Below are 10,491 nucleotides of genomic sequence, written 5' to 3'. Positions count from 1 at the left end.
GTGATGCTGATGACAGTGGTGGTGATCATGGTGATGGTGGCGATGACGATGGCCGTGATGATGGTGGTGATGGTGATGACAGTAACGGTGGTGGTTGTGGTGTGGTGATGACAGCCGTAGTGATGGTGGCAGTGGTGGCGATGATGGCACTGGTGATGATGGTGATGCTGACGGTGTTGGTGGTGGCGACAGTGGTGGTAGTGATGGTGGTGGTGATGGTGGTGGTGATGATAACAGAGATGATGTTGGTGATAGTGATGATGGCGGTAGTGATGATGGTGGTGATGATGGTGTTGGTGTTGGTGGTGGTGATGATCGTGGTGGTGGCGATGTCAGTGGTAGTGATGGTGGTACTGGTGGTGACAGTAACGATGGTGGTTGTGCTGATGACAGCCGTAGTGGTGGTGATGCTGACAGTCGTGGTGGCGGTGATGGTTGTGATGGCGATGATGGCACTGGTGATGATGGCGATGATGGTGGTGGTGGTGGTGATGGTTGTGATGATGGCACTGGTGATGATGGTGGTGCTGAGCGGGGCTGTGCACGCAGCCACCCGTGGCACAGCACACAGCACGTGGCGGGTACATCGCATCCCCTGCCTGTCCCCTCGCCCCTCCGCCCACCCCACCCGGCTCCCGGCGCGGCCGCCCTGCGCGGAGCCCCTCGGGTGCCAGCCCCTCGGCTGCCGGCCCCGCTGCGCACTGCGGGCTGCAGGCGTACGTGCGGCGCGGCGGCGGCATCGCCGCTTTAAGGCTCGGCGGCGGGCGGGGGAGGTGGCGCGCCGGGTTCAGCCGAGGACACAGCCCCAGTTCTCAGAAATCCCCGCGCTGCGGGAACATCGCGCTCCGGCACCGCAGCCCCGCCGCCTGCCCTACATCGGGGCCGCCCCCGCCCCCAGCCCCCCGCCCCCCGCCCCCAGTCCCCAGTCCCCAGCCCCGACGGGGGCCCCAGCCCCGCGCCCCCAGCCCCAGCCCCAGCCCCGGCCCCGGCCCGGCGGCTTTTGGGGTGCGGGGCTGTGGGTTTGGGGCGTGTGCCGGGCGCGGGGCGTGCACGCGGGACACGCGCGTGTGTGCGTGTGACATGTGGCGGCCGGGGGCGCCCCCGCCAGCGCAGTCCTTTGTCATCGCCCCGCACACGGGGGGGGGGCGGGGGGGGTTGGGGGAGCTTTTCCGTAAATTTTACGGTTTTTTATTGCATACTTCTGCGAGTCAGTGTTCTATTTATATATATATATATATATATATAAAAATATGTATATTATTTTATTTATTTAATTTCTTTTCTTATTTCTTTTTATTGTTTTTTTTTTTATTTATTTCATTTTATTATATTTCATTATATTTTATTATTATTTTATTTATTTTATCTATTTCATTTATTCCATTTTATTTATTTTATTCATTTCATTTCACTTCATTTCATTCTACTTTTGTTTCGTTTTATTCCATTTTATTCCTTTTTTTTTTTTTTTAATTATTATTATTTTTTTTATTATTTTTTTTTGCGTGGGGGCGCGCCCAGATCCCGGCACCATGCAGGCAGGCAGGCAGGGACCGCGGTGGGGGTGTGCTCCTGCTCAGCCCCCTCCCCTCCTTCCCCTCCCCCCCCCCCCCACCGCCCCCGGGGGGTGGGGCGTCCCTTCGGCCCCTCCCCGCCTCACCTCAGATGCCCTCCGCCGCTCCCCCCCTCCCTTCCCCCCCTCGTCCCCCCGCCCGCCGCCTCCATCTTACGCCCTCCCCCGCGATGTCACAGGCAGCGCGGCCGCCTCCGCTAACATGTCCGCCCCCGCGCCCGCACGGCTCCGTGTGCGGGTGCCCGCTGGGGGCTGCCCCCCCGGGACCCTCTCCCGGGACCCCCCCCCGGGACCCCCGTGCCCCGGCTCCCCCCCTGCCCGCCCCGTCCCGGCCGCTCCGGGGGCCGCGGGTTCGGTTCCCGCTGCCCCGGCCTCGCCCAGCCCCAGGGCAGCCGCTGCCCCCCGATGGGGGAGAGCCCCCGCCGCTGGCCCTCCCCAAAACGCTGATTTTCGGGGACGCGGGGCTCTGCTGCATCTCCCCCGGCACCCAGGCACCAGCACGGGCTGGGTTTGGTGCTCGCCGGGCGCTGGGGCTGCAGGAACGCTCGTAAATACATTTACAGTAACGCTGTAATTGCCGCTGCTGGTGGCATCGCGCGGCTCAGCGGCTGAGAGGTTTCCTTTGGAAGTTTTAATTCATCCCCGGCGGAAATTCCTTCCAGAGAAAAGAAGGGCCCGGCAAGCAGCTCTGCAGAAGGGGCTCTGGTGGTGCTGCCGGGCACCAGGCTGGAGGTGAGCCAGCGGCACCCCTGGGCTGCGCTAGGAGGGACGGTGCCAGCAGGTCACCCTTGCAGGTGACCCTTCCCCTCTGCACAGCCCTGGTGGGGCCTCACCTGCAGTGCTGTGTCCAGCTCCGGGCTCCCCGGCACAGGAGGGACGTGGGCACGCTGCAGAGAGCCCAGCAAAGGGCTGTGAAGGTTCTGCAGAGCCTGGAGCACCTCTCCTGTGAGGAGAAGCTGGGAGCTGGGACTGCACAGCCTGGACAAAAGAGGCTCAGAGGGATCCAAGTCAGTATAGATATCTGAAGGGAGGGTGTAGGGATGGAAGATGGATCCAGGCTCTTTCTGATAGTGCCCAGCGCCAGGGCAAGTGGCAGTGGGCACAAACTGGACCATGAGAGGTTCTGCCTAAACGTCACTTTGCTGTGCAGCTGACAGGGCACTGCCACAGGCTGTGCAGGCTCCCTGCTTGGAGATCTTCAAGTGCCTCCTGGACATGGTCCTGGGCAGCCTGCCTGAGGAGGGCGTTGGAGCAGGTGGCCTCCAGAGGTCGCTTCCAGCCCTAACCATTCTGTGCTTCTGGGATTGGGTAGTAGTTGGGTAGGATCACAGAATGGCTTGGGCTGGAAGGACCCTGAAGGAACATCCAGTTCCAGCTCCCTGCCACGGGCAGGGACACCTCCCACCAGACCAGGCTGCCCAAAGCCCCATCCAGCCTGGCCTTGAGCACCTCCAGGGATGGGGCATCCACAGCTTCTCTGGACAATGTCAGCAACAGTGAAGAGGTTCTTTCATATATCCGATTTAAATCTATTCCCTTTTAGTTTAAAGCTATTGTCACTACAGGTCCTGGTAAAAAAAAACAAAAAAAAAAAAAAAACAAAAACAAACAAACAAACAAACAAACAAAAACAAAAAACAAAAAACAAACAAAAAAAACAAACAAACAAAAAAAACAAAACAAAACAAACAAAAAAAACCCACCACCACCAACAACAAAAAAAAACAACCAAACAAACAAAAAACCCCACCTTTCTACAGCTTTCCTGTAGGCCCCCTTTAGATACTAGAAGGCTGCTGTGAGGTCTCCCTGGAGCCTTTTCGTCTCCAGGCTGAACAACCCCAACTCCCTCAGCCTGCCCTCACAGGAGAGGTGCTCCAGACCTCTGATCATCCTCGTGGCCCACCTCTGGGCCTGCCTTCACAGGTCCACATCTCTCTTGTGCTGGGGCCTCAGCAGTGTACGGGCCAGTCTGTGCAGGTTTGGAGTTGGTGTCTGGGAACACATGACAGGTAAAGCAAAGGGTCTGAACACGTTAATTTTCTTTCATAATTTTGACTACTGCTGAGTAACGTCCTAATACTGATTCCCATGTGTCCACTTGTACTGGTGAAGGGGTCTGGTGGGCCCTGCGGTATTCTACGGCTCACTCCCCTACTGCTTGGTCAGCTTTCAGGACTGACTTATGACACAGTCTTTCAGATACCAGTTTACAATCTTCAAGAGAAATGCAAAATGAATGTGCCTGTGCTTGCACATATGTCCCGCATTATCAGAAATCATCTCTAATCACAAGGGAGAGACTTAAAAGGTTTCTGGTGCCCTAACCCCACCTCTTAGTCCCTTTGTTTTTCTAAAACAAGATCTCCCATTCCAGAAAGTTTTGTCTCAAAAATATATATTCTAAAAAAAAAAAACCAAACATATGCCAGAAGATCCTGTTTTGTGGTCTGGCTGTACCAACACAAGCTTTGTTTAGTAGTAATCAGCTAAGAACATTGTCGTATCCATTAAGGTTATCTCAACAAACAGTTACATTTTCCCCAGAATGTGAAAAATGCTATTATAGCCCTATACTGGAGAAAATATTAGATTGTTAGTTTAGACTGACAAAATGCTTTTCTACATAAGTCACCCTTTTACTTTCATGGTCACACTCCTTTTTTTTTTTTTTTTTTCTTCCTTATGCCAGTGTTTTACAGTTAACTTTGACTGAGTTCTAATCTCTGTTAGTCAGTTTTACTTTAAAATCAGCTTTACAGACCTGACTGAATTATTCTGAAGCGTGTGGAAAATGAGCATAGGTAATGTTATTTATTCATTTATTTATTTACAGAGTCAAACAAGGTCTTAGGCACCTAGAGAAGAACACGGACACTTGGATTTTACTCAAATTCGAATTTGCAAAGGCCTGATGGTTCCTAGTGCCAAGAGAGCTTAAACTCTAACTTCTCTTGGTTTTCCCTAATACTCTGCTCTTGTGCATGCCCTTGGACATAAACTTTTGGTTTGTATATCTGCCTAGATTTCAGGTCCTGCTAAGAACACCAGGGCAGCTGTATCAAACCGACCAGGCGAAACATGCTGTCTGTCGCGGTGGCCTGGGACAGACTTTAACATCCTTCTTCTAACATTCTCCAGGCCTCCGGCCATTTGCGGGTTAGAGGCGCTGTGATAACTTCACGTTTGATTGCAAAATGCCCAGCAGCCCTTAGAGCAGAGCCTGGAGTTCAGGCCTTGCCCAATCCCAAGTCAAGGTCCTGAGGATGAGGTTCACCCTCTCATTCACAGTCATGGGTTTTAAAAGGAAGGACGGAGACTGTCTCACCCGGCCCAGCCCAGCCGCCTGAGCACTGGGTTTCAAGGTGGGAACTGCAGATGTGAATCCCCTCAGGAAACAGCAGCTCACTTAGCTGCTGGGGTCAGCCACAGCCTCAGAGCACATCAGGGCAGGGGGCTGGCTATAAACTGCATGCTGGGCAAAGCCTGTCCCCAGCTTAGCTGGGTGAGATTCCTGATTTCTGGAGAAAACCGTGGCTAGAGGTTCATTTTCTCCTTGGTTGCTCTACTCAGTGCGCTCTCGTTGCTTTGAGAGCCTCTCCAAGGCTACTGTTGCAGGGCAGACAAAATCATGCCCTGCCCTTGATTCTGAGGTAGCTGATTGCAAGTCAGCTCCAGTGTGGGCAGTTATCACAGTGCTGAAAGTAAGCTGGTGAGTCCTGCTGGGTTAAAGGGGATATTAGGTCATGCTCACTCTGCTGACTTAGCTGCCTAATTTCTGCTCCGTAGCACAAGCAGCACTGGAGCAAGGCTTTGTAGCACAGCCTGAGATGTGCAGCTCCTCTCTCACATGATGTACAGAGCCTGAAGTGCCCACCTCAGAGCTCCAACCCCCACACGTCTATGAAAAGTGCATAGATATTGTCACATACATAGCATGATGCATCACCGCTGCCTCACTCAGTCACTCGCAAAGCAGGCTCTTGTCAAAGCAAAGGTTCAGGGCTGAGAAAGTTGTCACTGCGGTTACACTGATGCACACACCAGAGAGATGTCTTTTTTTTTTTTTTTTCTCTCTCTCTCTCTCTCTCTCTTTTTTTTTTTTTCCCCTTTCTTCTTTTTCTTATTTGTTTATTTATTTATTTTGCCAGAGCTGCCAAGTAATTTCCACCTAATTTTCTCAAATACAAGTGCCTGCAACACCAGAAGACTTCTGACTTCACAAATGTTACAAGCTCCATGCTCAAATACATATATATTTTTTTGGTGTGTCTGTGACTTCACCATGGTGGATTGTCGTGCATGGCAGCACTGCAGACTTGTGTAGTTCAGTGTGTAGAGAAAAAAACCAACAACTGTACAGATAAAGGAAAAGAGATGAGCAGAGATATCAGTTAGTTGGATTTAATTATAACTTGTAAGGAAAGCTAGTTGGCTGTGCCTGGATTAAAAGAGCTTGGAGAGACAGATGATCTAATAGGTCTTTGATTTTCTGAGGTGAGAAAGTGGGAAAGGACATGATTCTCTTATAAGCATGTGTTCCTCCTCTTTAACGTAGCTATTTTTATAGCTGTGCAACTATTTCTATGGATCTCACTTGTTTGAAATCTAGTAAGAACAGTAATTAGCACTCATAATGGAGCGTTAAGGTGAGTACTACTTTTTTCCTTTTTTTTTTTTTTTTTGGTACAAATAGCAATACTGAGTCAGAGAGATGACGTATCTTGCTGAGGGCTCTGAGCTCCATGAGAAAGTCAGAGTGCAGGACTCCGAGTTTAGTTACACGCTGTTCAGCATTTCAAGTAACTTTTGCTACTCTGAAGGGTAGCCAGGCCACCCTTAGGTCAATCTAGCTGACTCAACCATTTTTTTCTACTTCTTCTTCAGGATACAAAAGAGAACAAATCTTAGAATGAGTGTAGCAGTCAAAACGCCAATTTTGGGTGACTTTACGCTGTTCAGTTAATGCTGCTGACACTCAAAATCAAAGAGTGTAACAGCTGCAGAGGATTATTTTTCAGGTGAGGAAACAAGACAACAGTAAGGGAACTTTTTAAGACTAATCTTGCGGTGCTCCCAGTACCAAGGCCATCTGCTGGCTTTGTCTACTTAGCCAACCTTCGCTGTGAATAAGTTATTGTTTCCTCACTAATGCTGTTCGAGGAACATCTACTGCTGCTGCAAATGCAGAGCTAGTATGAAATAACCTTTCTTATTGTTTGAAGGGGTTGAGTAGAGAGAGAGAAGGAGTCTAATATTTAGGCTTTCTTAATTTTTGAAGCTCCCCTCACCTTTTTGTGCTTCAGCTTCAACCTGACCGAGAACCTCCTGTCACGAATGTACGTGAGTCAGAAGCCCATGTATATTTAGCTAGTTACACTAGAAGTCACACCAGCCAGAACCAGTAACACTGAATTGAAAATATCGAATGTTTGCTGATGGGTTATAATGAAAACATACATTTTGTCTGTCTCGTTTGACTTCCAGCACCGAAAGCCCAAAGACATTTAAGCACGTTTCCGCTGCTTGCAAGAAGAGAATTATAATAAAATTATCACTTAGCTGCTGCCAGCATTTCACATGAAGTTCTTTATAAATATTAATCTAAATGACCTAACTTACTAATTAAGTAGTCATCTGTGTACAGCAAGTGGTACTTGGTGGTATGCAGTGGGTGTTAAGCTACCCCCAGCAGTTGCATGTACAAGGAGCTTGTTGCTCACAATGCTGGATCTGTCAGGAGCTTCGTCCAGATCCATAACTTGTCCTGCTTGGAACTCAGTGTAAGATCAAATGATGAAGGTTAACTTCAGTAAACATTTACCCATGCAAATGACATTAAATAACTATGACGTTCCTCTTAGTATCTGTCACACTGTGTTTTGCGTGAGACGCTGGACTGAAATTCAATTTACCCATTGATGTTTACACCAGCATCTGTTTTGAGAATTTCAGCACACATTTCATCCTACAAACAAGCAAAATTTTCACTACCCTATTTCTCTCAAAGCAGCAATGGCTATTAAGTGACAACAAAAGAAGTTCTGGTATTTCTGCAGAAATGAATAAATCCTGATTTTTCCTCCCAGGAGTCAACTGACTATGCTAGGCAGGAGATTTACATGGACGTACAACTTTGAGAAGCCTACTCTCTGTGCTTGTTAAGAATCACAGCTGTTGATTTCAGTGCCTGTCTTCTATTGCAGCCCCTATTTCCAACAACAAAAAAAAAGTGATTGGGACTTATAACTTTGAATTCCCATCAGTGTATGTAAAAAAGACCAACACTAAGACTTTTCTTCCTTTTTTTATGTATTAGGGTTTGCTGAGTTTCAATCTGCTGTACCAGAGAAGGTCCACAGAGAACAATAATACTCAGCAGGTGCCAATAAGGACACAATCTGAGAGCTAATTTAATCTGCTACTCAAGTTGCTGAAGGTAGCAGCTGGAATTTCCCTAATTATCTTCTTCCCCGTTTAGCTTATAAAATAAATGCACTTTATGAAGTAAGTACTGGGGACAGAGTGGATATAGAAAGGATTAATTCTTTCCAACAGATTAAAACTGTGCTTTATCCTAAAGAATTCTTAGAGACCCTGAGTAGTTGCCATTGAGAAGTTTGTATATAGGAGGTAACAGAACATCCTCATTTTGTAGTACTTACTATGTTGAGATAAAAGCCTTGTTTTTTAGGGGATTCCAATCCACTGTTCTTGTAAAGATGTTTTAAAACAAAACAAACAATCAAACAAGCATTTTGTTATTATAACGATCTTCCATCTCAGTCAGGTAGTTTCAAAGTGATTGCTACATTTAATAGATAATATTATTTCACAGTGGAGTAGTCTGTCCTGCAAGAATGGAAAAGATGTAGAAACACTCTGATAAAACATAACACCAAGCGTTCAAGCCAATATTTCTCTTCCTACGAGTGGAGAACACTGGAACAATGGCAAACACTATCTGTCTTATCTGGATTATCACGTATACAGTGCCCTCCGGCTCCTCTAGGTATGCGGCAATGCAGATTCTCTTAGTGATGGTTCATGTCCTCCCTTTGGGAACAGCTCTCTCAAGAGTTCTCTTAAAACCTGCCACGTACATTCCTAGGCAGTTTTTCTGTAGTCGCCATGTCTGCTGATCACTTGATATCTTCCCGTGTATTTAGGTTGTTTGTCCTACTGCACTGTGAGTGGCTGGTGTTTTCACTGCTGTCCAGGGTGATTTGTGCCATTGCAAAAATGTGGTACAATACTCTGAATTGACTTAACATGCCAAGTATCTCATGCTATCAGCCTTTTTTCAGCATTGCACAGTGGATTTGCAGTGCAACTTATTTTTAGGTGATGCAAATAATAAACATCACTATTTATTTGTTCATTTTCCCCAGAAAGAGTCTATAGTGAAAATAGTCTTCTAGGAAAATAGAAAAAGGGGTACATGTCCCCAGATTAAACTCCTGAGGGATTCTGTCAGCTACTAGGACATTACAACTGTAATCAATAAAGAAAATAAAAACTTACACTTCCTGAAAGAGACCAGTAGGCATGGAACTCCCCCAGGTTAACTTATTTATCACCAACATTTTGTTTCACTGACTGATTCCTCTCTACTCAGTCATGGTGAGACTACACATGGAGTACTTTGTCCACTTCTGGGTTTTCCAGTACAGGAGGGACATGGACATACTGGAGAGAGTCCGGTGGAGGGCTACGAAGATGATGAGGGGACTGGGACACCTCTCTTTTGACGAAAGTCTGAGAGAGATGGGACTGTTCAGCCTGTAGAAGAGGAGTCTGAGAGGGGATCTTATCAACGTACACAAATATCTTAAGGGAGGGTGTCAAAGTGATGAGGCCAGACTCTTTTTGGTGGTTCTCAGCAACAGAACAAGAGGCAATGGGCACAAACTGAAGCACAGGAGGTTCTGGCTGAGTATGAGGGGGCACTTTACTGTGAGGGTGACAGAGCACTGGAACAATTTGCCCAGAGAGGTTGTGGAGTCTCCTTCTCTGTAGATATTCAAAACCTGCCTGGAGGCCGTCCTGCGCAATGTCCTGCTCAGCAAGGGGGGTTGGACCAGATGACCTCCAGAAGTTCCTTTCAACCTCACTGTTCTGTGATTCTGCGAAGTTAATTGACCTATTCCTAAAGGAACCTTCAGAAGTAATATGTCAATTTAATATCAATTTTATTATTTTTCTTTGAAACAATGCAGCAACTTACAATGTCAGCAGAAAGTGAACTCTTGAGTTACTTTATTCTAGTGTTCCAGAGATAGTCACTCAACGTGAAGTAACCCGTGATGTGATGAACTCCATTACATCCTGGGTTAGCAGTGCTGGTAGGGGGCTGACATATGGAATTAAAAGTGTCAGTTTTCTGCTGTTTGAAGCAGACATCTTTATTTGCTAACAAAATGCGTGATAGGAAAGAACTGTGAGATGATCATGATATTCATTCCGTATGGTGCCCTCCTGAGGAATCTCCTAATATTTCAAGAGACAGACAAGGAAATCTTCATTTCATCCCTTGCTGAAAGTCGTTACTTCTTCACAGCAATGAAGAAAAGTCAATTTTCAAGCAACACAGAAATGTAGGGCAAGAACTGAGGAATACCTTTCATGCAGTTGCAGTAATACATTCAGAGAATAACTGTTTATATAGGAATTTGAAGAGGAGATTTCAATTACCAATCTTTCTTTGATGATGGCAACTTTTTGGCTGCCTTGTATGGACAGTTCTTCTTCAATGACAGCCGAACAGCATTTCCTAAATCTACAGATTTCTAATTCCAAATGGTTTTATTCTGACCAATAAGGAACAATGCAACTTTTTGATTTTTTTTTTTAATGATTTTTTTATTATTTTTCTAAAGAGCGTGTGTATTCTCTGAAAGTATTTTGTTTGATTGCTG

This window comes from Netta rufina (assembly GCF_964035555.1).
Source record: "Netta rufina genome assembly, chromosome: Z".
Lineage (NCBI taxonomy): Eukaryota > Metazoa > Chordata > Aves > Anseriformes > Anatidae > Netta > Netta rufina.
This window is presented reverse-complemented; position numbering follows the sequence as displayed.